This window comes from Malania oleifera, chromosome 4 (assembly GCF_029873635.1).
Source record: "Malania oleifera isolate guangnan ecotype guangnan chromosome 4, ASM2987363v1, whole genome shotgun sequence".
Lineage (NCBI taxonomy): Eukaryota > Viridiplantae > Streptophyta > Magnoliopsida > Santalales > Ximeniaceae > Malania > Malania oleifera.
The window spans coordinates 6,857,730-6,882,591 of NC_080420.1; the positions used below are offsets into that span (position 1 = coordinate 6,857,730).

The 24,862-nt window shown below is 33.2% G+C and overlaps 1 protein-coding gene across 1 annotated transcript in view; it reads right to left on the bottom strand.

Moving 5' to 3' along the window:
* The window catches only part of LOC131152774 (uncharacterized), a 75,286-nt gene extending 52,145 nt beyond the window's left edge, over positions 1-23,141 (bottom strand). The window contains exons 1-3 of the mRNA XM_058104624.1: positions 22,911-23,141; positions 16,231-16,301; positions 15,695-15,754 (exon numbers count right to left, since the gene is read on the bottom strand). The gene's annotated coding sequence lies outside the window, so the exon portion shown is untranslated. The remainder of the gene's footprint in view (positions 1-15,694; positions 15,755-16,230; positions 16,302-22,910) is intronic.
* Positions 23,142-24,862: the final 1,721 nt, after the last annotated feature.

A 24,862-nucleotide genomic window follows, 5' to 3' on the forward strand; every position in this document is an offset into this window, starting at 1 on the left:
TGTCTTTTAGGAACATCGATCCTTTGTTGAGCTCTCTTACTTTCGATGTTCCCTATCTACCTCCTTTGTGTTAGAAATCTTTCCAGATGAGTCACCTATTTCCTTTATAGATGCTTATGATCCTCCTATAGACTTCTTTATCCAACCACCAGATACTTTTGATCCCTTTCCTAGTTCACCCTTCAATGAATAGGTGGAAGATGAACAGGCATACGACGGGCTACCCAACCCTGAGCTTGGGTCTCCTACTCCTGCTCCACCAGAAGATCTTGTAAAAGACATTCCACCTTATCACTCAACTCGGGTAAGATCCATTCCTACACATTTACTAGACTATCATTGTTAGACTGCCCTTGCTACACTGCACGAGCCTCACACCTATCATTAGGCCTCCACCGACCCTTTATGGTAGATTGCAATGAAAGAGGAACTTGATGCATTATCTAAGAACCATACTTGGGATTTGGTTACTCTCCCTCCTGGACAGTCTGTTGTTGGTTGTAAGTGGATCTACAAGATCAAGACTCGCTCTAATGGGTCCATTGAGCACTATAAGGCTCGTCTTATTACAAAAGGTTTTACACAGGAGTACGAGATTGATTATGAGGACACCTTTCCTCCAGTAGCTCGTATCTTATCTGTTTGTGTTGTAGAGACCCGGAAAAGTAATAATAATGAAAATAATAAAGGAAAATGAAAAAAGAAAAAAGAAAAGAAGGAGGAAGAAAATTTGAAGGGGCAACACAACAGAGACTCGTCGACAAGTGCCTTGTGCTCGTTGACAAGGAGATCCCGAAAGCCAAGAAATCTCATATTTAAAGGATCATCATCGAACCCACTGTTCTTATTGACAAGTGTTCTTCTTTGACTCATTAAGAAATCTTATGTTCTCGTCGATGAGTACGACTGGGCTAGTAGCCTATAAATAGACTTTAAATCATTTTTCTTATGGAAAAAATTTCATCTCATTTCTCTCTCTTATGACTGCAGCTTTCCTCCCTTCTCTCCTCGATCCGATTCAACGATTAGACATCACTACGAGGTTCTAGGGGCGATTCTCTACAAGTTAATCAAAGCGAATTCGTGATTTGGGGTTCTTAGGCACCACTCCAAAACTAGGGTAAGGGAGTTATTTTTAAGTTTAAATAGTTATTGGGATTATGTGGACTTAGGAATAGTAGGATGGTATGCATTTTGGGTTTGAGCTGATAAAATTAGGAATTGTGGAATACAGGGTTTTGTGCGAATGTCGCAAACAGGAATTTAGGATCCTTGCGTGTGTTTTCTCAAGAATCAGGTAAGAGGATAAGTTATACCAGTTTGTTTTAGAAATTTTACCGGTTAAAGTATAGTATAAGATAATGAGATAACAGTGTTTGATTTTCTAGATATTACAAGATATGAAATTATAGGCATGAAAATTTATGATTTTTCATATGATATGCATAATTGGAAAAATTCAAAAATTTGGATTACAGGAAAAATTCCTATAGATGATATACTATTTTCAGACAGTAGAAAATATAATTTACCCATACAGTAGTAAAATACAGTTTTTTCCCATATAGAATATAGTATTATGAGCATTACTCAATTGTGTGGCATGAGAAATACCAGTTTTAGTACAGAATTTAATATAGAATTTTATATAACTTTTACATAACCATGATATTATAGTTTTACGGAACCATGATGTTATAGTTACACAAAACCATGATATTACAATTATTACAGAACCATGATATTTCAGTTACTACAGAATCATGGTAATACAGTTATTATAAAATCATGGTAATAAAGTTTATACAGAATCATGGTAAAATAGTAATATATAGTAATAATATTGTACAATATTAGAACCTTGATGGACCAAAACAGAACACAGAGCACGGTACGGTAGATAATACAAAATAGATAGTGCAACCACACATCTCAGATAGAGTGTGGTGTTGATAGTCGATTGTGTCTCAGAGGAGAGTAGAGGAGCTCCCTGGCAGTCCAGACTAGGTTGAGCAGGCCAATTGTACTATAGACTAGTTACAGTTTAACTTAACCTGGTAGGCCAGCCATGGTTAAGTCCAATCCACGGGCCACACAACCCGATCATACGGGGTTAATTCATGATTACAATTATCTATTTAGGGAAGTTTTCATAGTTATATCTATATATAAGCAGATTTACAGAAAATAGGAACTACGTATTACAGTTAAAAGTATGATCAAATAGAAAGTTTGTATTTTAAATGGCAAAGGTGTGAATTAAGATACGTATTTATATTCAATTACTATCTCAATTACAGTTTAATTAATAATTATGATATTTATGTAAAACTTATTTGTCACACACTGGGAATAACTTACTCCATCTTACTGAGAAGTATCTCACCCCATAATTCAAACATTACAGGAAATCCAAACCAACGTGTGGAGCGAGCTCCGAGATAGAGGGGACTTTAGCACTGCCCTAGTGCAGGGCAAGTGTTGAGCTGGGGTATGGATTTTGTGTGTCCCTGATATATTTCTATGGATATTGGAGGTTGTATATGTATCTTTACGGAAACAATAGAACTCTAGTATTGTATATAAGGTTTGGGTATATCATGTTTTCCGCTGCATAGTTGATATGTATTTATGAACAAGTATATCCCCGGCACCCCACTTGGGTCGGGGTTGACTTTGTTTATGTCTTATTGTATCAGAGGTTTTTATTATTTAAAAAAATATAGCATAATTTTTTGGGCATTACACGTGCCCTTTTAGTAGTTGCTGCTGCTAGTAAGTGGAACCTTTTTCAGATGAATGTAAAAAATGACTTCCTTAATGGGGAGTTAAGAGAAAAAGTTTATATGCAACCTCCATTTAGTCTCTCTATTGAACCAAACAAGGTTTGTCACCTTCGACGTGCACTTTATGGTCTTAAACAAGCTCAGTGAGCTTGGTTTGCCAAGTTCAACTCCACCATCATTTGCTTGTGTTGACTTTTTGAGTCTGATCCTGTTTTGATAATGACAAAACACAATTATCTCATCTGTGCATTGAGCCTTTTAGCAGGATCATTATTTAGCACGAACGGATGATACGAATGCTATGGAAGCCATGAGGAACTTGAAGCGCATTCAACCTGGCACATTCCATAAAATTAAAAGAGCAAAAGAATGAAGATACTTCAGATTTTAAGTTGTAATGTGTGTTTAGTCTCACTTGTATTTACATATTTTATAAGATATAATTGGGAGCTCAAAATGATCAATAGACTGACCCTAGGACTCATGCACTTCATGAAAAATCTACATACATTTATCATGGGATTGGATTTGCATTTTAGAGGAAAAATAGGATTGAAATCAGAGGCCTCATCAACGAACCTCTTGACCCCGTCGACGAATTCATATGTCCACTCGACCATGAACAAATGCTCTGCTCTCCTTGACGAGAAAATACTGAGAGCTCAAAAATATTAAATAGTGCACTTGTCGACGAACCCATGTTCTCGTCAACAAACGAGTGTTGAACACTCGTCGACAAACGTGTGCACTCGTCGACGAGTCTGCCGGGCAGACAGACGCTCCAGCGCACAATAGGCAAAATTTTCTTAACTAAAATATATCTTAATGATCCAACGGTCAAGATACGCCCATCTGTCGACCATGTTTATAAATACCAACCCTAAACCCTATTTGAACAACTTTTGCATACTTTGCCAACACTGTATCAAGTTCAAACATCTTTTGGGCATTCTCTCAGTTTTACAAAGGGCATTCTTGCACACATCTTGCTAGCACGTTTGATATTGAGGTTTGGTATACAAGATTTATTTGGGCATTTAATCTTCATTGTAAAAGTTTTTCTTCTCTCATATTTTTATTTCATATTTTACTGAGAGCAAGAACCCTAGCTTTTCCATATATCCGTTGTTTGATAAATCCTTTGGGATAAGTTTATTCTAGAGCTTAGATCTTTGAAAGCATTCATGTTTATACTTTATTCAAATATTTTATAGAATTCCATTATTGCAAAATCTATTTGAGAGCAAATCCAAAAATCTCCAAAATACATATTTTTGAGATATCTTTTGTGGAGAAATTTTTTAAATAAAGTTTAGATCTTTGGAGCAAATGTATTATATATATATATATATTTATAGACAAAGATCATATATTTGATTATTGCTAAAATATTATTGAAAGCATCACATACACTCACAGAGTTTCAAGATTATATCCTGTGAGTATGTTTAAGATTTTATTGTACTCATTAGCTTGTTGAGAAACATCTAAGTGTTCAGAAATTTTATCAATCTATGGTTCGGGTTGTGAACCGAGGAGGAGGAAGTTGTGCCTCAAGTAAACAGCGGAGTAGGAGGAAGTTGTACCTCTTGTAAGCAGCGGAGTAAGAGGAAGCTGTGCCTCTTGTAAGAAGCGGAGTGTAATGGAAAGCTCCATCCTATTTAAGGAGCGAAATAGTAGAATCCTTGGGGGTTTTGCCCAAGGCGAGGATGTAGACCGAGTTTAACCGGACCTCGTTAAAAATTCGGTGTCTGCTCTCTCTCTCTCTCTCTCTCTCTCTCTCTCTCTCTCTCTCTCTCTCTCTCTCTCTTTACATTTCCGCACTTATATTCATATTATATCTGTTGCGCATGTTTTAAATATTGGTATATATGAATATCTAAAATACGTGAGAATAATTGGGCAATGCTAAATTAATTGAGATATCCACTTACTAAATCAATTAAGTTGTATAATATTGAAATCGATGTATATCCAAATTTGTGCTTGTATGGTTGGGTTTTCAATTAAGTATTGAAATATCAAAATATTTTTAAATACCCAATTCACCCCCCCCCCCCACAATCTTGGGATTACACCTAAATTAACAGCTTGGGTTACACTGCCAATTCTTATGATTCTGCCTTATTCTTCATCGCACTATAAAGGCATCATTTTGCTTCTCCTATATGTGGATGATATGATCATAACTGGTGATGACCTCCTTGGCATTCAAGAACTCAAGGATTTTATCAGACAGCAGTTTGAGATGAAAATCTTGGTCATCTCAACTACTTCTTTGGTCTTGAAATCACTCATTCCACAGATGATCTTTACATTTCTCAGGCCAAGTATGCATATGAACCCTTGTCTCAAGTTGGACTCACTGATAGCAAGATTGTTGACACTCTAGTTGAACTTAATGCATATCTGACTCTCTCAGGGGGGAAACCATTGTCTAATCTCTCTCTTTACAAACACTTTGTTGGCAGCCTAGTTTATCTCACTGTCATTCGTATCGACATCTCCTATGCTCTTCACCAGGTGTGCCAGTATCTATTTGCTCCACAATCGACACACTATGTTGTTGTAATGCGCATTTTTTGATATCTGAAGGGCACTCTCTTCCATGGACTTTTCTACTTTGCTTAGTCTCTGCTTGTTCTCCATGCATTCTCTAATGCTGATTAGGCTGGAGATCCCATTGATCGCAGGTCCACCACTGGTTATTGTTTTCTTCTTACCACTTCTCTGATTTCTTTGGCGATGTAAGAAACAAACCCTTATGGCCCGCTCTAATACTAAACTAGAATATCATGCTCTTGTTGATACCATATATGAGCTCCTTTGGCTACGACAACTTCTTAAGGACTTAGGTGTGTCCACATCCTCTGCTACTCATTTGTTGACTTTTTGGTCAGATCCCTATTTTGATTATAACAAACCACAGTATCTCATCTGAGTGCTTTGAGTACTTGAGCAGGTTTATGTTTTAGTTAGCATAGATGATGATGCAATGAGGAAGCCGTAAGAGCACCTGAACGAGCATACCCCGGCGTATTCCATAGAGTTGCAAAGGAGCAGCGCATGAAGATCGATTTGTGTTTCAAGTTGTATTATATTTTTATATTTATCATTCGGGTTTGTATTAATTTTCTATCGGTCTGTAGTAATCTGCATATCATGCATGGTAGAGACTATAAGCTCAAGACTATAGATTGACCTTAAGGGATCCAGTCAACCGACGCCAAATTTTTTCGATCAGCTCTCAAAAGACCTTAAACTGACCATAAGTCCAAATATATTGTATGAAAAAGTACCTAGATATCTTAGAAATAATTATCATGAAAATAGGGGTGTTTTCAAAAGAAAAATAGAAACTAAATTGAAAATTTTATATGGTCGGTCAACCGAACCAAAATACACTAAAACCCTCGGTCGACTGAACCTCTCTAGGGTCAAAAAGATGACTAGTTGGTCGACCATTTCTAAAATGAACTGCAACGCCCTGATCGACCAAACTAGCATGTGGGGAAACCTCAACGTCCTGGTCGACCGAACTTGAAGAAGAAAAATGGCTTGGTCGACCGAACATCCCAATTCAGTCAACCGAATTTGGTCTAGCCAACCAAATCTCGTAGGTTTTCAAATCGCCTCAAGTTTGGTCGACCATCTCCTTGGTTCAAAAACACCTTGGTCGATTGAACTGAGTGACTTAGTCGACCGAACCATAAAAATGGTCAACCGAATCTCTCAGGTTGGTCAATTTTTAACTACAGTAAAATAAGGTTAATTTTATCTAACCTTTATTAATCTTTCCCAAAAAGACTCCTATGTCCCTCAAACGGTTATATTTCTATGTACCAGTTTATTTGGAAAAATTAATGATGGATTAGAAAATATCATTAGCCAAAACTCTCTGAATTTTAAAACCCTTGTTTTGTCATATACAAGACATAAATCCATCTCTTACTCATCCTACTTGTTAAAACCCTTTGGTAAGAGTAATATTGAGATTATTTACATTGGCCCACACTCTCATTGTATATGTTTGATGTTGATTTTTTGAGAGTGAGCTTGAGAGTTCCCTTGTGATTTAATTCATAAGTCTTCAGTGGGAATACTCCCTAGAGTTTGTGAATCTTGCATTATTGTTGCAAATATTCAAAGGCTTGTTCTTGTGCTTTGTTAAATTTTTTTTCAAACAAGCTTAATTTCAAATATCTTTTGTGCTAGAATTTTGAGAAAATCATCTTAGAGATATTTTGATTATATTCTTTGAAAATCTTTGAAACCCTACTTGTGGTTGAAATATATTTACATATTGTTTCAAAGATAGATTGGTAATACACTCTTGCATTAGATTGCTTATTGACATTAGATTGAGTGTTATTGCACATATCTGCACTGAGCTTACAGTTCTATCATTTTACGTGTGTTGATTATTGGTTGTGCGTATTGGTACATAATCTGCTTGCATTAGAAGCACATATCTTTGTACACAAAATTTGTAATGAATATCTGCTGTATTCGAGGCGTGGGCTGAGGGGGTGTTAATTTAGCCCATAAGGATCGGTAGGGCCTTCTCTGCCCTACAAGGAGAGTGTATAAAGGTTGAGGTTAGCCTTGTGAATTTGACCCAGTTGTAATCGGTGCCCCTCCACCCATTAAGTGAGTCGTAGTGGAATCCTCAGGCTTGCGAGATAGAGGCGGGGATGTAAGCAGTATTGGGCAAACCCCAATAATATATCGTGTGTGCAATTTATATTTCTGTAATTTATTTACTGCACATGTGTAGAGACCTCAATTTCTTAACATAAAATGTAATATAATGAATGGAAAAGTCAACCCAAAGCCGTGGGTAACGGGGACACCTGTCAATCACAGCGGAAACCTAAGCAGCAACAATCATAAAATTTAAATCATCCACCTATCAAGCATAATACTAGAGTTTACTACATATCATAAAACTGTATTTTTATACATCCCCATAAACATCAAAATAACTCTAGGGTCAAACACAAAATAATTCTGACCCTAGTACAAAAACCACACCCTCATAACGGGGTAATATCCCTAACTTAACGGCGGCCACGATCCGCCGATCACTCAGGGTCTCTTGAAAAATATATTAATGTTGGGGGTGAAACACTTCTTAGTAAGGGAAAATAAATTAAATACAGATGTGTGGCAACATGAATATTTAATGCAATTATACATATACAGTACATTTCATAAAATCAGAAAACATTCATCATATCATACTGAATAATCATACTTTTTCATATTTTCTAATAACTCATAACGTACATAAAACATCTTCTATAACTGTAATACTGGAAATACACTCAAGATAAATAGCTAGCTAATGTCATGTATTATCCCTCATGACGGGTTGTGCAGCCCGAAGGCGAGACCCGACAATGGCTGGCCGACCATTGCTGAGTAAAAAATGTCTATAAGTACGATGGGCCCACCACACTCTGGTCCGGACTGCCAGGTAGGCATCTACAACTCTATACTGAAAGCCACACCGACTATCCATCTCCCACCCCCTCATGGGGTGGTTAGCACTAATCTGAACATAGATATCTGATCTATACATAGCTACGGTACCGAGCCCCTGAATTGAACTAAACTAATATCCGGGTTCTGATAACATATAATATATGATTATATAACATCTTTCATAATTACGACCTTATGTCGAATATATCATAAATACGGCCTCATGCCGTTTATATGTAAATACGGTCTCGCGCCGAACTTATACATAAATACGGCCTCGTGCCGATACAACCTTGCCCCGAAATCATACATATATACGTCATTCTGAAAATGATCATTTAATCATATATTTGTCAAAATCATAATATACTGTATACTTTCATAGTTTCTCAAATCATACTGCATTCATAACATCATCATATCATACTATTCTTCCATGTAAAAGAATATTCATACCACACATTTGCTGTATAAAACCATACATTACATTTTAAAATCATACTTTCTAGCATCTCATACATATATATATATATATATATATATATATATATATATATATATATATATATATATATACATTTCAACATATAGCAGTATTTTCGCAAACATACATTTCCTTTGTAATATACAAATATAATATATGTTTTTCTTGAAAATAACATTTCTCATAAATAACAATAATTTTAAAAAAATAACTGTTTTAGTTTATTCTCTTACCTGACTACTGAGAAAAGCCCCTATAAACTTTAATCTCACACCCGTAGGGTTTCCTGATCAATACCTTGAAACCGAAAACTTCCAGTATTAAATTTTAGTATTTCTACGTGTACATCACTTCCTATAACTGTCGTAAGACCAAATTTGGCTTAAAAAGTCTTACCTCAACTTAGGGATGATTTCCAACTAGCTTTCACTAACGATCCGCTCCAACAGATTTGGAGAGAACTTCCCCAGGAGCGTCGTGGTGACTTTAGATTGTCGATCCGACGTAAATATGGCCAAAAAATGAAGAGAGAGAAAGAGAAAGAGGGCCGAAGGGGAGAGAGAGAGAATGAAGATTGCTTAATAATGAAGTAAAAAATCAAATTTTTGATATATATAGAACTGGATTCGTAGACGAGCCACGTCATTCGTCGACGAATCCTTTAATAAATTCGTCGACGAAATTCAGTCAGCTCAAACCCTCTCGGTATTTCTTTGTCAACGAATTTTCTTAAGATCTCGTTGACGAATCCTGTGTATTCGTCGACGAAGTCGACTTCCTCCTTCTATTACCCTTTCCATTTTCCCTCCTCTTATTATTTAAATTCCATTATTATTCGGGTTGTGTGAATGTTGCACATGACTTAATTTCTGCACTTTATATTTATTTGCTCATTTGAGATTGTATAGATAGACCCTAGGTTGCGAAATACTGTTTGTGAAACTGAAATCAACTTAGGAAGTTTTAAATACCCAATTCACCCCCCTCTTGGGAATACACCAATTCCAACAATTGGTATCAGAGTCTCGTAGCATTGACTTAAATGTTTTTGCTAAAAATCGGGATTGCTCACATTGGTGTACCCCCATTCGAAGAGCGACAATCACCTTCCAGTCCTCTATTGTTTTATGGTGTTAACTACACCCACTGGAAAATTTGAATGAACATTTTTATAAAATCTATGGACTGGAGGGCCTGGTAGGTGATTTATAAAGGAATTTATATGCCAGTAGAAAATGATAATTGTTTGATGTATGCAAATTCACATGCCATGGATTTATTATACTATGCTTTAGAGGCTAATATTCTTCATGAGATTATGGCATGTACAAATGTGAAGGAGATCTGGGTTGAGTTAGAAAAGAGATATGGAGAGACCCAGGAAAAGGAGTCCACCACTCCAGCAGTATCATTTTCAAATGATCACAGAGTGGTAAATGATAGTGAAAATGCATTAATAGAAAAAGAGGTATATGATTTTAACTCAAACCTATTTGATGATTCTTACATTAAATGCTGTGATATGTCAAATGTTGAATCATTTATTGGATACCAGGATAATTCTGTTGATGATGCATGTGATGATTCTTATGTTGAATGCTATGTTGTGTTATATGATGAATCATCTAATATTCCATGTGATAATACTGCTAACATTGCATGCAATGATTTATATAATAACTATGATATATCTTATGATGAATCATTTGCTGAATTGATAAAAGAAAGCATGCCTTCATATAAAAAGTTAAATAAAACTTTATTGAAAATGAATAAATTTCTAGCGAAGTTATCTAAGTAGAAATCCTTTTTGAAAAAGGAAAATAAAAGCATGGCAAAGCAATTAGGAGAAATAAAAGATTATTATGTCATCTTAGAAAAGAGAAAGATTAAGAAGATCTTAAAAATTATTTTCTTAAAAGAAGAAATGGATGATTATTCTAGAGCGACACTTAAAGTTATAAATGAAAAGAATAATCATAATAAATCCTTAGAGATTAAAAAGAATTTTTTTTTTTTGAAAGGATTTAGGATTATCATATGATTCCCACTGTCATATTTCAACAAGTAATCATAAGAATTGTAAGCATAACCTTTCACGTATTAGCTTACATTGTAAAAGAAAAGGGCACAATCGATTTACTTGCTCATCCAGAAGTGCCAGAGGCCTAGAAAAAGAAATGATGTGGGTAATCATGAAAGCAAACCTCATAGGACCTAAAGTGAAATGGATCCAAATTAACATTGCATAAATATTTTTAAGCTTCCTTAGTTCCTAGGTTTAAGGGGTAGTGATGACTATAGGCTCGGGAAGTGGTGCATGCTTAAAATTCCAAATCTTAGTATACGTATTCACTATACACTATTGCCATACTAAGAATCATAAGATAACCAAGCCAATATAAAAATTGAATAAAATCCACTTTCAAAATGGACAAAACATTTTTGCTTGGTAAACAATTCAAAATGCTTAACTCATGCTTACATGTAAACACCTTAAGTTAAGCAACTATTGTCCATTGAACAAAGCCGAGCTTTAGGGAAATCATCTGGCCATATATCATTTTACCCTAAACTCTTTAATCAAAATTGAGTCACCGCTCTAGGCTTAAAACACTATTGATCATAAATGACTAATATATATTGAGTGCTTATCATCAGAAGACATCCTTCCTCAACCAAATTAGGGGGCATCCACTAAGGGAATCAAGTCTTCATCTTGATATCATAAAAGTTGCCCTTTGAGTTTAAATTATAAATCCTCCAATTTTGGTTATTCTCATCCACAAGAAATATTTACCTTACCATGATCACATCAGGTAGAGATTTTACTTATCCATTGGATTGTATTCTTGCCATGATTCGTGATCATATCTAAAGGATACCTTCCAATCACCAAAGAGCTACAGCCAAATATAATCATATACTCCTAGTTGCTCTTTGCCAAAAAGGTGTGGACACATTAACTAGAATGAAAATATTTTGAAAAATGTCCCGCTACTTCTAAAACACTCTTCTGAACTTAATAGAAATTTAATTGTTGAGAGTATTTATCCTTAACTTCTTTCTCAAGCTCTCAGACTTTAAATTAAATCAGTTAGAGCTTCATATCCTTAGAATTGTGTTCAATGGCTAAGATAATTGCTTAGGTTTCAATTTGGATGAAGAATCATATTTCAAAGGAAACCTATACACGAGTAGTATAAATTGAAAGCCATTATGAACTTGTGCCTCTCTCACGTATTGAAATCATAAGAAAAAAAGGCAAACATAGGCTTATTACCTTAACGAATATTCATTGTGACTTTTTGGTCCGATAAACCTCAAGAAATCAACGCCAAGATTAAACCATTGAAAATCTTAAAAAACTTGGCTAATGGAATTAGAAAATTAAGAAAAGGCATAAAGTTGTTTAGCACATAACTCAGGGGGAGCATATCTCTTTCATGGCTATAAATTTAATGCTCTTATGATTCTGTTTTATCCATATGCCTTTATGAGAACTGCACTGAACTCATAACTATCAATTGTTATTTATTGTTCATATTATCTTGATGGATAGTTTATTTTTTATGAACTTTTGATTGTACTATTGAAATGCATGCTTGTATAGAAACGCCAACTGCATGGCTGATGCAGTAGATTATGAATATCATGCTAGTAGTGGATATAGGTTGTTCCTTGAATCTATCAGGTGTTGGTACATGAAAATTTGAGAAATGTTCAATTTACAGACGGCATGCTACCGAAATTTCATTAAGATTTTTCCAAATTAAAACCATGTACCAAGATGATGAGGATAAAATGCATGCTAAAATATTTTTGAAAGGATGGGTGAAAATCAACTAAATATTTAATCATCATCCTTATATGAAAATGCATGCATGAGTACACACTTAGGGGAGCTAAGCTCCATCCCTAGAAAAGGAACTTAAAAGACTCATATGCATCAGTGTTTTGATTTTTGTATATTGAGGCTCTTCTGAAAAACTTGGAACATCATATCCAGCTTTTAAAACTCTATGAATTTATATGGATTGTTCTAGGTTATGTGCTCTTTTGCAATGCCTGAATATATATTATGCATACGTGTTTATAAGAAGACTATACTGACTGCAAGATCGAATTGAATTAATTAATATCCAGTATGGTTATGTTAAAAGATTTTAATTAACATCTTATACTACTTGGCCCTCCAAATGAAAGTAATTTTTGATATGTATAAGCACTTAGAAGCATCTAAGCAATCATTCAAATTGAAAGGGGGAGCATCTAAATTGAAAAGTTTCTATCTCGTTATGCTCACCAACCTGTTTAGCTTAGATCTTATCTAAACTTGCTGTGGCGTGTGATAAAATGAATTGACTTTATTGAAAATCTTATGTTGAAAAATGTTGTGTTGCCACAGTCATCTATTTTGCCATATGATCTTGCACGAAGATCGATTTGTGTTTCAAGTTATATTATATTTTTATATTTATCATTCAGGTCTGTATTAATTTTCTATCGGTCTGTAATAATCTACATATCTTGCATGGTAGGGACTATAAGCTCAAGACCATAGATTGACCTTAGGGATCACCCTTTGGTTGACCAATGCCAGATTTTTTCAGTATAGGTCCAAATATATTGCATGAAAAAGCCCCCACATATCTTAGAAATAATTATCATGAGAATAGGGGTGTTTTCAAAAGAAAAATAGGACCAAAATTGAATTTTTTATATGGCCAGTCAATCGAACCAAAATACACTAAGTCCTTCAGTCAATCAAACCTCTACAGGGTCAAAAAGTTGACTAGTTGGTCGACCATTTCTAAAATGAGCTGCAATGCCCTGGTTGACCGAACTGGCATGTGGGGAAACCCCAACATCTTGGTTGACCAAACTTGAAGAAGAAAAATGGCCTGGTCGGCCGAACATCCAATTCGGTCAACCGAACTTGGTCTGGTCGACCAAACCTCAGAGGTTCTGAAATCGCCTCAAGTTTGGTCGATCATCTCCTCAATTCAAAAACACCATGGTCGACCAAACTAAGTGACCCGGTCGACCGAACCGTAAAAATGGTCGACCGAACTTCTCGGGTTGGTCAATTTTTAACTATAGTAAAATAAGGTTAACTTTATCTAACCTTCATTAATCTTTTCCAAAAAGACTCCTATGTCCCTCAACGGTTATATTTCTATGAATGTCTATAAATACAAGTTCATTTGGAAAGATTAATGATGGATTAGCAAATATCATTAGTCAAAACTCTCTGAATTTCAAAACCCTTGTTTTATCATATACAAGCCATAAATTCATCTCTTACTCATCCTACTTGTTAAAATCCTTTGGTAAGAGTATTATTGAGATTGTTTATATTGGCTCACACTCTCATTGTATGTGTTTGATGTTGATTTTTTGAAAGTGAGTTTGAGAGTTCCCTTGTGATTTAATTCATAAGTCTTCAGTGAGAATACTCTCTAGAGCTTGTGAATCTTGCATTATTGTTGCAAGTATTCAAAGGCTTGTTCTTGTGCTTTGTGAAATATTTTTCAAACAAGCTTGATTTCAAATATCTCTTGTGCTGGAATTATGAGAAAATCATCTTAGAGATATTTTGATTACATTCTCTAAAAATATTTGAAACCCTACTTGTGGTTGAAATATATTTACATATTGTTTCAAAGATAGATTGGTAATACGCTCTTACATTAGATTGCTTATTGACATTAGATTGAGTGTTATTGCACATATCTACACTGAGCTTATAGTTCTATCATTTGACGTGCGTTGATTATTGGTTGTGCGTATTGGTACATAATCTACTTGCATTAGAAGCACATATCTTTGGACAAAAAATTTGTATTGAATATTTGTTGTATTTCAGGCATGGTTTGAGGGGCATTGATCTAGCTCGTAAGAATCGGTAGGGCCTTCTCCGCCCCGCAAGGAGAGTATGTAATTGTTAGGGTTAGCCCTGTGAATTGACCTGGTTGCAATCGCTACCGCTCCACCCGTTAAGTGAGCCGTAGTGGAATCCTCGGGTTTGCGAGCTAGAGGCGAGGACGTAGGCAGTATTGGCTGAACCTTGATACATATCGTGTGTGCAATTTATATTTCTGCAATTTATTTACTGCATGTGTATGTTACTTTCAATAGTTTGTGAATGTTGCGCATGACTTAATTTTCGCACTTTATATTTATTTGTGCATTTGAGATTGCATAGACAGACCTTAGGTTACGAAATACTATTTATGGAACTGAAATCAACTTAGGATGTTTTAAATACCCAATTCACCACCCCTCTTGGGAATATACCAATTCCAACATCCTCTTTATTGTGACAATCAAAGTGTCATTCACATTGCTCACAATGATAACTTCTTTTGAATAGAATCTGACACAGTTGCATTATTTCCCATGGCGCTTGTGCTTGCCATAGGAGATTGAAAAAGAGAAAGGAAAGAACATATGAATGACTATGAAGTATATATATGGGGAGAATGTAATGGCCCTGTAGTAAAGTAGTGATTATGATGCTCCAAGGGTGGCTCAGTCGATAAATTCAAGGTACTCTGGGTTTAATGTTCAAAGTTGTGTCTTGGAGGGTTACGACTCTTCATTTGAAATTTAACCTTGATATTTAAGAGGAGAATGGTAGAGGGGTATGTCAATTATGCCGGTGGATTAGTCCAATGTCCAAAAGACATCAGACACCACCGTTTTAAAAGAGAAAGAGCAATGACTATAATAAGTTAGGGTTGAAACAAGTTCACCTTCCTAATAATAAATATACAAGAGTATATCCGAGAGACTCCAGATCATCCCTTTGACTTTGTTCTGCAGACTAAAAGAAAAACAAATTGTTGGTGTGCAAAATTTTTAAAACCTAAGTGTATTCATGTTTGATAAATATGTCATTAAAATTGTATAAAGAAATAAACATAAAATTTACCAATGCCAAGGTGAGCGTTCTTGCTAGCATATCTTGAAGTTCCAACAAAGCCTAGACCATCTCTACATTAATATTGTTGATTAGTCATAATGAAATAGGCGTATGCAAATTAATATTAACCATTAATTCCAAAGACAATTGAATTTAGTCGAATCAATATTACTGAAAATGGACATAAGCAATTTTATATCGTGAATCAAACGAGTGTTTCATGATGAGTTAAATTATCATTGTTGGCTGATAAAAGCCAGGCAAAATGGGTCATTATCTGAGACTCACATATTTAATTGAATTTGCTGGGTGTAGTAAATTCATCCTAGGCAAGAGTTTGAAAGACCCAAACACCCGCTTCCCATCATCAAAAGAAATAATAATAATTAATTATAAACAAATTGATGTGCATGATCATATGCATGCACTTTAAAAAAGAGTAATGTATTAATTAATTAACAAAATCATAACAAACATGGTATTTCAAATTAGTAACACAAACATTTGATAATCTTTTTTTTTAATAGAACAAATGATTCACCAACCTATAGGGAATATGTTGACAGGTTGAACGACTTCCGTAGTTCTTGGCTAGACCAAAGTCAATAAGATAAACCTAAATGAAAGAGAGCATTAGACAAAGCATCACAAAAAGAAAACTGTATAAAGGAGGGAGTGGAAGCCACATCATAGCCACTTGGACTCACACGTGTGAAGTATATGATTTAATTAATTTAGTGTAGGTCCAATAATTAAATAGGGTCCAAATATTTTAACATGGAATTTCAATATTAGACCTTATCGGCATGACTCCCAACGGCCATAACCAGATTATTAAGCTTTATATCGCGGTGTATTAAATAATTAGAGTGAATAAATTTAAACCGTTGGATCTGTCAGATACACCAAAAAAACAAAAATCACCACGAATAATTCTTAAACTACTAGTTAATAAGACTAAATCAAAAGATTTAACTGAACTAGAACACATGTAAATGCAAACATAATTAATTACCAAGTGATCCGTGATCATAAGGACAGACATTAAAGAAAATCTTCCATTGCAAAAGTTGAACAAGTGTTCTAGGTACAAGAATGTTATGATTTCTACCACTCCAACCCTTGTTTTTTTTTTTTTTTTTGGAGTTCCATATGCCAAAATCAACATGCATTATTATATTACATTTCCATCGTGTGTGGAGTTTGCGACAGGCCTAAAAAAATTATTTCGTAGGTTAAACCTCTAGTAGGATGAATAAAACTTAATTGTGATGGGAGTTGTAGGGGCAATCCGGGTACTTCAGGAGGTGAAAAATTATTCGGATTTGTCATGACATGATAAAAGCGGCTTTTTCAAGTTATTTTGACAAAGGTACGAATAATAGTGCGGAATTAAAAGTAATCAGGGAAGGAATTCGTTTGTGTAAACGTTTGCTTTAGTTTAATGTGATTATTGAAAGTGACTCACGAATTGTAGTTGATTGACTTCGAAAAGGTAGATGTATTTTGTGGTATCTTTGGGAATCATGGTGATACATCAATATAGGGAAGACAATAGTGCGGCTGATTTTCTTGTTAAAGAATGAGAAATAGGAAACAATTTAAGTTATGAAGAACAACACCTTCTACCACGTTATCTGAAAGGTATCCTTCAGATGGATAGGTGGGGTCTCATTTCCGTTCGTCGTTAGTTCAACTCTAAAGTTTCGTTTGGTGTATTTCGTTTTGATTTTGGTAGTTTTTATATTTTTGTCTCCTTTGTTAGTTATGTTTAATTTTGTTTGTCCTAGTTTTGGCTGGTTTGTTTTAACTTATAACCACGGTATTCCTCCACCAAAAGTGAGGGTATATTAATAAATAAATGGATGTGCCACCCTCTTTTAGTAAAAAAAAAAAAAACAAAAAAAAAAATCCATCGTGTGTGTGTGTGTGTGTAGTGATCATAAAAAAAATAAATAAATGAAAGATAGCATTGACTTGCGAACGATTCAAAGAGCTATTCTTTGATAGGTATTTTTCCTTATCTATCAGAGAGGAAAAGATTGAAGAATTTACTAACCTGACCTAAGGGAATATGACCGTTGGGGAATATGCAGCGAAATTTGTGGAGTTATCTTGCTTCGCACCGTTCTTGATCCCGAATGAGGTAAGAAAGACCAAAAAATTTGAAAAGGACCTGAGACGCAGAATTTATGAACTGGTGGTGGGATTTCAGGTCTAGAATTTCTTAGACTTAGTTGAAAAGACTTTGGTGCAAGAAAAGAGCATCCAAGGCAGTACAGAGCCTACAAAGCAGAAGAAGAAACCTGCATCATCTAGCATCCAAACTGAGGTCAATCAGGGATCGGAGAAAAAAGGGAAAGATGCTATGGGCTCGAGATAGGAGACAGGAGATTGGGGTTATCCTGGTTATAAGGGTAATCGGTCTTACTCCGTATGCCAGAAATGTAACAAGAGACATAGGGGTGAATGCTGTTTTGGAACTCCTAATTGTTTCAAGTACGGTAAATTAGGGCATATCAAGAAGAATTGTCAGGAATCGTTGCCTATTATACCTGTACCGGACCAGGACCGGGGGAAGTAGCAGATACCACTTAGCAGAGGTAGTCCAGCACAAGTTTACTTGCTAATTCAACCTAAGCCAGATAATGCCAGGAATGCAGGTATGTGTTTATATTTAAGATAAATAATTATAATTTAATTTAGTTATGGATGATTTGGAAGTTTATATGATGATGTTATTTAATTATGGACAATGTAGAAATTTATATAATGATATGTACTGGATTGTGTGAGATAGTTAGTTGATAAATTTTAGAAATATGAAAATGATCGGGTAGCAAAATTTTGAGGATGAAATTTTTTTTTTTTTTAGGAGGGAAGAATGTAGTAATCCTAAAAAAATAAATAAATAAATAAATAAATAATTAATTAATTAATTAATTAAATTATTAAATTATTATAAATTAAATAATATAATAATAATAATATATTATTACTATTATTATTATTATTATTATATGTGTAAAGTTATAATAATAATATATATGTAGACAGTATTGCATTTAAAGCAATGATTTCAATTCAAATCTTGAATTTCAATTTCCGAAGAACATAGAGCCCCCCCTCCCCCCCTTTAATGTCTTCCTCTTCCGCCCTTCTCCTCTCTCACCTTATTTTTTTGGCAAATATTCGGCCGATCGGAAAACAGAAATACCATTGGGTTCCTTACTTCGCCACCGATATTTCTACTGGAGTGGATTTATCGTGGGAGCAATATAGGCACCACTCCTGGAGTAAGGTAAATCCTCACTTTTTCCCTTAATTTCTCCTTAGATTTTCAGCTAAATCGACGATCGGGTACCACCACGGAGTCCTAGTCTCAATCGTCGTCATTTTGGTCTAAATAATTTTTCAATTTGGGGGTCGTAGACACCACTCCAAAGTAAAAGTGAGATTTGAGAAATTAAGTAAATTGGTTATATTCGAGAGTTTAATTGTTTATTTGGAATTTATGAGCTTAGAAAATATTAAAATAGTATTTTATTTAGAATTGATTTAATGGAATTAGGATTTTTTATTTAAGATTAAGGTGAGCACCGCATGTATCTTTTCAGGGTTCCTGTTAGCGTAATTCAAAAAAGCAGGTAAGGGGGAATATATATTAAATCAGGTTTTATGAATTAAACGGATAAATGGATTATGTTATGTATATATGTATATGTTTCTGTATGGGTTTAAAATGTCAACCGTTTAAATTATAATTTCTGAACCTAAGGTTGTTTTATTATATATGTATTTGTGAAAATGGACTGATGAAAGTGAAAGATTTTTCAGGATAATTGTGTAGGAAATTAAAAGTACACTTTTAGTATATGAATGATAAAAGAGGGTTGACTTATTTTACAGAAAATATTTGAAATATATTATTAAATTATGTGGCATGAGTAAAATGGAAATTTTATGTTGAATTATGTTATATGTATAAAATGCAGGTTATACAGGAAATGTAAAGAGACTGAAAATGTGTTATGAATTATACTGCATGCGATTGTTAATTCAACAATTGATAAATGATGAACAACTGAAAGGATCTGTAGCAGCAAAATAGCGCATATCTATGTGGACTAACTGATGAACAGCCGAAAGGAGATATAGTAGCAAAATAGCGCATATATATGTGGACTAACTAATGTACAGTTAAAAGGAGTTGTAGTAATGAATGCAGAAAATGAAATGAAAGAATTAAATAAAAGGTAAATAAAATGGAAATGAAATGTAAAATGTGAACAATATAAAATGGGAAAGAGTCACGTAAAGTGAAATGCTACAAAATGTCAAAGCTGAGAACATGAACAGATGAGAAATACAAAATAAATGATAGACAGAGTAATATATCATTGTAGTATCAGTATTTTATGCTATTATGATATGTATTTATGTGGGTGGCGCAAACTCTTCGTCGGAGGGCTTGCTGAGAAAGGCGAGTGCCCTAGTAGGATCAGATGTAGCAGTGGGCTACATAACGTATTAGGGCATAGAGAAATTACTTGTATGAGCAGGTAAATTTTTTTATTCTCATAAGCCTTTGTTGGTAAACCATTGTATGAACTGTGTGAGTACGAGATTACTTTTTCACCTGAGGATTACTGAATAAGGTAAGTGCCCTGATATGTTTCAATTGTGACCAATGGTTGCCTAAAATATCAAAACAGAGGAGTGTTACTTGTATTGGCAGGTAATCACCCCAATCCTTAGGTATTCTCGTGGGTAAAATACCTTACATATATTTGATCAGGTTCAGGAAAGGATTTTATAAATTATGATAATGATATGCAAATGATGAATACATATACATATGTTATTTACAAACCTCATGTTGGCCACACGCTGATTTAATATATTATTTCTTCCCTTACTGAAATGTGTCTCATTCGAATATAAATTTATCTTTTTCAGGACCTCCACGTGATCGAACTTAGAGAGCTCGGGGTTATTATAACATTTTTGGATTTAGAAAGAAAAAAGGTATAAACGTTGATACTTTTGGGATGTATAAGTTTTCTGTTTTATGTTTTATGTTTTAAGTCTTCTGAGTTGTGAATACTGAGAGTTGTGAATTATGTTTTTGGAGATATGTAAATATGTGGATACAGGTAGATGAATGGTTTATTTTGGATTGTAGATAGATGTAGAAAACTCTGGTATTATATTGGTTGAGGATTGTAGTTATGTTTTGCGCTGCGTAAATGATAATAGAATGTTAGGTATCAGGTAAATGAATGAATGAGATGGTACCCGAGTCCCACTCGGCGGGTTCAAGGAGCCACAAAGCACGGTTTATTCAGGTATAACGCACCAGACCGGGTTTTCGGGTTCGGGGCATTACAGTGTGTGTGTGTGTGTGTGTGTGTGCAGGGGTGAGCATAATTTCGAGTTTAACCAAATTAATCGATCGAGTTCGATTTGGCTCTAGATTTGGATAATTTTGGGTATTTAATTTTCGGTTTGGGTACGGAAAATATTTAATTCGGTTAATCGAATTATCCGAATTACTAATTAATTAGTATATAAATATAAATTAGTAATATTAATATATGATATATGTTAAATCTTAAAATATCCCTTTTATCAATAAACCCTTCTATTAATTAAGCTGTAATTGGTAAACTAGAAACAAAATTTGCAATCATATTTTGTTTTTATAATTAAATTTAAATTTATTCGGTCAAATTCTATTGACTAAATTACTCGAAAAGTTGGTTTGATCGGGTACGGTTCGGTCATAGCAACTAATTCGATTGGTTCAGTTAGAGATTAGTGTTAAACAAAAAATTTAATTAATTCAGTTAATTAATCGAATTTGGCCGAACCAACCATTTGCACACCCCTATATATATTTATGTATGCATATGTATGTAACATAAAATTGGGGTGAAGTTATTGGTGTTATTAATTACTTCCTCTCCTGAGAATATTGTACGATTTGACTCGTATTCTAACACAGGACGACGTTTTGTACTTGCATTTTCCTAAGAATAAGACAAAGAGTTAATATATAAATTAAGCAACAAGAGATAATTGATGTTAATATACACTCACAATCTTGATGGCAACTTTTTCACCCGTAAAGAGATCGGTACACATACAAAACCCTTATATTAACATGTTTAAAATAAGCATTTTTACAAATAAAAAGAAAAAGAAAAATTGACATTTGACTTGTATTATAACAAACACTTATTACAAAAGTACTACTATTTAAGTAAATTTTGATAACTAATATAAAATAACTTTTTGGTCAGTTATAAGTATATAGTTCATAAGCGTAATCAACTCTGTAAACATATGAAAACTTAGTTACTATTTTATAATTTAAAATACATATTATTAAAAAATCATATCTTATTTTATTATATATTATAATGTTTAATTAATAATGAAACATAATTTAGTTTTGGAATGAAGAAAAAAAAATCATCTGTTAATTTAAATTAACAATAAAATTAAAAATATTAATTTAATCAATAATATTATTTTACAAACTAACATGATAATCATATGTTATAAGTCTGCATTAGGAACAAGATTATTGATAATCAAAAATAATATTTATTTTTTACTTGATAAAAATATTTTGAAATATTAATTAAAAATAACAATTAACATAATTATTTATTAAATTACTAATTAGAAATTAAATATATATTATTTTATTGTGCATTATAACCTATTAGCTATTAATAAAATATAATTAAATTTTGAAATAAATAAAAAGAACCGTCTATAAATATAAATTAACATCAAATAAATCTTTAAAAAAATTAATTTAGTTATTAATCCTATTTTTAACATAAAGTAATGCGATAATCATATATTATACTTATAAATTAAAAGTAAAATTATTGTTAATCAATAAATAATTATATTATATTATTGTAACTAATAGAGAATATTTAAATTTTAATTATAATTTACTATAATTTTTATTTAAAATTATAATTATAAGCTATAATATTTTTCAAAATATATTTAAACATAATTATTTATTACTTTACCATGTATTATGATATATTAGTTACAATCAGTCAATTTTTGAATTGAACAAGTACATATTAACTCAAATTAAAATTAAATAAATGAAAATTTTAAATTTAAGTATTTCCAAAAGAAACATGTATGTGTTTTCCGGAAAGAAAACCATAGAGTTGAAGAATACACAAACCCGCGAATGCAGCGCCGCAACCGCCATCGCCGATCTTCCGACCCACCCTGTATCTCTGGTCGAAGATATTGGAAGCCGCCATAGCTTCGCAGATGGAGGACATTAGCGGCGGAGGGAGACAGGGAGAAACAAATTAAGGCCGCTGCGTATATGCAGGCGTGGGCTAAAGTGATGAAGAAGAGGCCGTAGAGCTTGATAAAATAAGAAGATTGCATTTATCTTTTAGGATGATAATTTTTTGGTTGTGATAATTCTCCTTAGATAATGATAAAAAGCTGACAAACAACTTTTTAGGGTCTATTCAATTTCGAAAATAGCTTTATTTTTTATTTTCAATTTTCTAAAAACTACAAAAAAAAAATACCACATTACTTCTCAATTTTGCATTTTTTGTATTAAAAAAGTTGTAAAATTATATATATACATATTTGTAGCTTTCTATGTTAGTGTTGGAAAACTAGAAAATAATATTGTATTCTTGTAATTCTTTAGAAAATTGAGAATAAAATTTTTTTAAAAATATTTCTTTAACCAAAGACACCTTTATTGTCAAGAAATGACAAATCTATTAACTCTATTAATAACGGAGTCGGATCTGGTGTATCATAAGGGATTTACCGTTGCTATTGATTCCTACAAATTGTATAAAAAACAATTCTTGAATAAGGTATTAAACTTCAAAGATGAATCGAAAAAGAAATCTTTATTGATTCTAGCTCCTATTTTTTTTTTTTAAGATAATGAATTTTTGTATTGAAGGATAAGAAAAAAAAAGGGTTCGGATCTCCTGCACGAATAATTTGGAAGATCTAAAATAAAAAAATAGCGGTATTTGCTAGCAACAACATAATAGAGACACTCAATTAATATAGATTGATCCGAAATCTAATTCAAATCCAATATAGCACCAAAAAGAATTTAAAAAAAAGTATCATCCACGACAAAATATATGAAAAGTCATAAAATTTTTATAACAAATATTCCATAATTAAAATGTTTCATTCATAATTATTTGATTGAAAAGTGCGCAAGCTAGCTTTTTTCATTCACTAGTCAACATTTTCAATTGGCAATATTTTTTCATTTTAAACTTTTGATAGAATTAGATGGGGAGGGGGAGAAAAGTTGGAAAGCTTTTCTATTGACTAACTCATTATTTTCCTTTGGGATGGTCAAGAGGAGAAAATCAACTTCCAACAAACATTTTCAACATAAAGCTATGTAACACTTGGCAAAAAACACAAATCTCTCAAATCTCAAAAATTTTACAAAGCTCATTGAGATTTGACAAAAGCCTACGAAACTCTATTTAGATTTTATAAATGCCATGAATTTTTCATAAATTTTGATTAAGAAAAAAATAAACTTCCTCTTATAGTTGCAAAAATAAAAACTCGATGAGGGTTATAAATGTCCTAAAAATTAAATATGAATGTCTATAAAATTTTTAAGACCTCAGAATAAGTCTATATCTTTTATCAAATCCTAAAAAGGTGCCAATTGCATATATATATTTTTTTTCTATTTGTCCAATATAAGCATGTGTCTTCTGTCGCAACGTCCTAGAGAAAGTGTAATAATCCCAAAAAGGGATATACAAGATTAGTGGAGTGATTCCAAAAAAAAAATTAATTAATTAATCAGATTTATAAAAAAAAGAAAAAAATAATTAAAACTTATTTTTTTATTAATAAAATATGTTATTATTAATATTAATTAAATATATTATTATTATTATTATTATTATTATTATTATTATTATTATTACTCTCCTGAAGCCTCTAGCTTAAAGAGGTTTGTTTTATTTTTGTTTTGTGTTCTTCTTTTCTTTCTTCTTCTTTTCTCCTTCTATCCTGCATGCAGACAGACTCTCTCTCTCCCTTTCTCCTTAGTTACGTGGCGGATTCTCGCCCGATCGAGAATCAGAAGATACCGTTGAACTCCATTCTCCG